A 5,274-nucleotide genomic window follows, 5' to 3' on the forward strand; every position below is an offset into this window, starting at 1 on the left:
ACACTATTGTGATAGCATTAAGATCCTCCTGATCTACAGCTGCACTGCCGGGACAGCAGTTGTAGAGCAGAAGACTTGAGCGACCTGCATACGGTGTACATGAATGGAGTTGTGTCATCAGAACCAAACTGCCAGCCCTGACCGGTATATACACTAGATACGTGCATAGGAAAGTCAAGTAAGTGGTCCAACCCACCCTTGACACTCTTGTATCCCCCTCTTGCCTCTGGAAGAAGATTTAGGGCTATAAAATGCAGAACAAAAACAGATCTTATCCAACACCTTTGATAAAAACGATATAGAAGCCCAGTCTCATGTCACGGTTCTGGGTCCGTTGGACCCAGTATTTTGAGTTCATTATGTTTTGGTGCTTTTGCATCATGGATTTTCCTTTATGTTTCTCTGGTACTTGATGTTTCAGTTATCTTGGTGTTTTTTCTATATTATGATTTATGATTTGATACTGTTGTGATTATGATTATCATTTAGTAGCCTTTGGTCAGTGTCAAGTCTGTCTATTTCATGTCTGTGGCTTATGTTGTCAAGTTCAGGTTGTCATGTCTATATCTCACTCTGTTTCCTGTTTTATTGTGAAGAGGTCTGGCGTTTCTGTGTTCATCGTGTTCAGTTTTACTCTCCCACTGTGACATCATTATGTTCATGTGTGCCAGCTGTTTCCCCAGGTGTTGCCACTTCCCTCATTATCCTCCTGTGTCCATTTAGTCTGTGTGTTCTCAGTCATTCTTTGTCAGGTCGTCCGTTGTATTCACCCGTTGTACTGGTCCGTTGTATTCGGCTGTTGTACTGCTCTTCCATGTCTTGGCTCCAGGTATCCCTGTCAGTTCGTTATGTTTAGAGTTTTGTGTGTTTCGTTTTAGTTCACCCAGTTTAGGTCATTGTTTAGTTTTCATCGATTCCCTATTATTTTGTACCCTCGTTTCTTGCCTTAATAAACGGCTTGTTTTGTTATTCATACCTCATTTCGGTCTGCACTTGAGTCCTTCCCTGCAACATACGGTCTGCCCTAGCCAGACCGTGACATCTCATGTCAGAAAGGGTCATTTTTGTATAAACTGCTGGCATGGGTCATGTATGCACAAGCTATCATTTAAGACATAGTATTGGCAGTCAGTCTTGGGTTACGGCAGTGGTTCCCAAACTTTTTTTGCTAGGCCCCCCTTTGTTTTACAAGAAAAATGCTCGTGCCCCCCCACCCCCGCACACAAACACATCCTCCAACCACACACACCCATATTTTGCTCCATTCCTCAAACATTTAGTAAACAATTAAGCAAATACAAGTAATCTGCAATAAATTACAGGTAGTAAGAAAATAAACTCTTTTATGCTACGTCCGCACCTACACGGGTATTTTTGAAAACGCAGCTGTTTCGTCCACACGTAAACGGCGTTTCAAATCACTGAAAACAGAGATTTTTTTAAAACCCCTTTTTTGTGTTTATGTGTGGACGAGGAATACAGAGTTCATCAGGCAACGTCAAAGGTATGTGCCTTTTTTCAAGTCACGCTGTGCGGCACGTTATTGTTTACATGACATGAATTGTAGAATGGCAGATAGTCAGATTAACAGTATTTTGTCTCTATCTTCAGGTTTTACACGCTTACATATAAACTCACAGTTACTGTCCCTCCGTTTAGAAAGGCAGAGGCGTCACTGTGTGATTATTTTACATGTAGTTGTTTTTTTCATGTGTAATAATATTCAACATTGCTATCAATATATTTTTCAAAAAATGCCTCTCTGTGCAAAATAGGTTCAAAAACATAAACAGCTGTGGGATCCTGTTTGTCTGTGATTTGAACCGGGGAACAAATCGTGGCAGGATCAGCCTGATATTATTTGTATCCCGCTGTAACTTTACTGTATAAAGAGCTAACATCTCCGAAATGTCAGGAGTAGTTAGTCATTACAACAAGTGTTTGTGAACTAAAAATCAAGAATTTAGGATACTGTTTGTCCGTGATTTGAAAAGCCCAGCGTGTGCTTCCGACAAAGGGAAAACTAATTCTGCAGGGGAGACCTACCTTGGCACTTGTGCAGGTGAAGCCAAAGGGAAGATATGTTTCACCATATTTTCTAGTCTTTGGCTTAGAATGAAGTTGGTTTGGAAACATATTCAGCTATGCTTCATCTCCTGCTTTGCGTTTGTGTGGGCGCCCCGTGCTAGCAGTGTCCAAGCGTTGTTCTTTTGTGCCCCACCCCTTTTCATACCCCCCCTGCAATGGGCCCCACAATTTGGGAAGGTATGAGTTACGGTATCTTTCATTTCCAACTTGTCATTTTTGAAATTTATTGTTGTGAGGGGGCATGTTTTAACCTAAATGCCTCCTCTTTGTAACACCAACCAAGTAATTTTTTTCAGTGACTAAACATAACCAATGAGTGAAACAGCAGTCCGGACAGGATACAAACTGTGGTCACCTGCTACCACTCATCTTGATCCTAATGTGGACTTTGTGTACTTGAGCAAAGGACACAAAACTAGCATTATATTATGGCCAGAAATGAGAATGCATTGACTCTACAACCATACAAGAAAGTTCCTTTTTTCTTTTTTTACTAAAGCAAATCAGTGTTTTGAGCCACCACTTTTTCATATGGAGTACAGTGCAACTCTTGAGATCTGGGTGTTTGATTGGCTAAACTTAAAAAAATCAGGTTGGTTTCAGTTTAAACTTAAAAATGCTTAAACTGAAACCAAACTGATGATGACCCGAATGCTAATATTGCTGCAGTTGTTTTATCATAAGCCAAAGTACTTGATGTCATAAATATAAATGTTACCTAAATTAAATGGATGTTGAAACTATAAATCTACACCTGATGGTGGATCTGGAGGAAAATAATAATAATAATAATGATAATGATAATGATAATAATAATGATAATAATAATACACTTTATTTATAACGCACACTAAAAAACCAAGGGTATACCAAAATGCTTGACAAAAAAAATTAAATAGGAAAAAGGAGATGGGAGGGAAAGTTAGTTAACAAAGCATAACAGATTAAAAATGTATCAACGCACACCAAATATTAGCTAGGTGGAAAAGCGAGATTAAATAAATAAGTCTTCAGCTGTGATTTAAACAATGACATAGAGTCAGACGCCCGGATAGCAGCAGGAAGATTGTTCCATAAGACTGAGGCAGCTACAGCAAACACACGGTCGCCCCGAGACTTCAGCCGAGAACGAGGTTGCTCCAGAAGAAGTTGGGTAGCAGATCTAAGTGCTCTAACCTAAGAAGCTCATTGAGGTAGCTCGGCGCCAAATTATTGATAATTTTGTATGTGAAAAGTAGTATTTTAAACTGGCAGCCAGTGCAAGCCAGCAAGAACAGGAGTGATGGAAGAAAATTTCCTGTTACCTGTCAAAAGGCGTGCCGCTGCATTCTGGACAGTCTGCAATCTAAGGAGAAGGGAGGAGGAAAGGCCAATGTAAAGAGAGTTACAGTAGTCGAACCTGGAAGTCACGAATGCGTAAATAAGTTTTTCCAGGTCATTATGCGGAATATAGCGCTTAGCCTTAGAAATGAGGCGCAGCTGATCAAAACTAGACCTCACTACGGCAGACACTTGCTTGTCAAATTTAAACAAGCTATCCAGTAATATGCCCAAATTACTGGCATAATCAGAAGGGGAGCTAGCAAAAGGCATCAGAGCAGCGCACAGTTGGTCGCGGGGGATTTTACTATCGAACACCACGATCTCCGTTTTCTTTTTGTTCAGGACAAGAGAATTACTCTTGAACCAACCTTTAACCTCACGCATGCATTCACGAAAATAGTGAAAAGACATAGCAAGATCGTCAGTAATCTCAAAATAAATCTGTATATCATCAGCATAGCAATGAAAGGCAATACTATACTTCTCAAAAATTGCTCCAAGAGGGAGCAGATATAGTGAGAAGAGAATAGGGCCTAATACAGATCCTTGAGGCACACCACAGCGTACAGGTACTGAGGAAGATGAGAAGTTGCCCAAATTAACCGAGAATGACCTGTCAGCGAGATAAGATTTAAACCAGTTAAGGGCAGTGCCTCTTTTACCCACAGTATGCTCAAGTCTTAATAGAAGAATGTTATGATCAACCATATCAAAAGCAGAGGAAAGGTCCAATAAAACCAGGACCACAGAGCATCCAGAATCAGTGCTTACAAGAAGTTCATTGAGAACTCTAAGCAAGGCCGTTTCAGTGCTGTGCCGTGGCTTAAAGGCAGACTGAAATTTCTCTGCAATGTTGTTCGCGTCTAAATATGCCTGAAGCTGAGAAAGAACTAGTCGCTCCAGGATCTTGGACAGAAACGGAAGCTTAGAGATCGGTCTATACTTCAAGAGATCATAACAATCAAGATTCTTTTTTTTCAGAATAGGCTGGACTACAGCTTGCTTAAAGGCCAGTGGGACAGATCCAGAGAGTAGGGAAAGACTCAAGTGTCACTGTAGTCACAAGGATGCTTTCCCTGGTGAGCATGTCTGTACTGGATTTTGTGCCATTACATTAAGCAGATGTTGGGATATTACACAATATAGGCAAAACTTATGCCTAGCTGTTGGTATTAAAAGAAATTTAGAACTTCACTTAAGTCTGCAGGGTTGTCTCTATGGGCATTATGGATTTTCAAAAAAAATATGTCAGAAACAACTTTATTTTTTTTGAGCTAGTGGGACTTAAGGACTTCTGTGGATGACCAAAGTCAGTATTATTCATTCTGTTGGTACCATTAAAGTCTGTAAAAAAGGAAAGTGGTGAATATATTGGCAAAAAACCCCAGAAACTGCGTAAAATCAAAGATAGCATGGGATATTTTTAAAATTTGCAATTGGGGCAGAATTTTAACACTGTTACAAACAACAGAGAGACTGAAATAGACTGAGCTTTTTGAATCTGTTTATCCTCTCAGCAGAATTACTACTTGCAAGGAAGAAGGTCTCTACCTGCTGCATAATTATGGAGGAAGAAGATGGAAACAAAAAAAAAAATTACAAGATTTGAAGTCATACAGCTTCTGTTTATTACCTTAAAAAAATCTGTCAGAAAGCCTTAAAGGCACCACCTTAACTGAGGTGATGTGAATTTCTAATTAACTGGAAAAGAACTGGTTTGATTACAGTGTTAATTGGTATCCAAACCAGTAAGCCACAGGGCTACATCAAGGTGTGTGAACCTGATGTGTGAACCAACATCTGCTGTATTTTCACGTGTTTTAGCTTGATGATTCCTCTGTGAATTCTGCTGACAGGTATAGA

At 39.9% G+C, this 5,274-nt stretch overlaps 1 long non-coding RNA gene across 1 annotated transcript; it reads right to left on the minus strand.

Moving 5' to 3' along the window:
* Positions 1-655: 655 nt before the first annotated feature.
* LOC120747415 lies at positions 656-4,707 on the minus strand. Its single transcript, XR_005699111.1, has 3 exons — positions 4,696-4,707; positions 1,729-1,732; positions 656-1,042 (listed from the first exon to the last, which is right to left on the minus strand). It is a non-coding gene; the product is annotated as an uncharacterized LOC120747415 (long non-coding RNA).
* Positions 4,708-5,274: the final 567 nt, after the last annotated feature.

Source organism: Simochromis diagramma, unplaced genomic scaffold (assembly GCF_900408965.1).
Source record: "Simochromis diagramma unplaced genomic scaffold, fSimDia1.1 OVJJ01000596.1, whole genome shotgun sequence".
In the NCBI taxonomy this organism is placed as follows: domain Eukaryota; kingdom Metazoa; phylum Chordata; class Actinopteri; order Cichliformes; family Cichlidae; genus Simochromis; species Simochromis diagramma.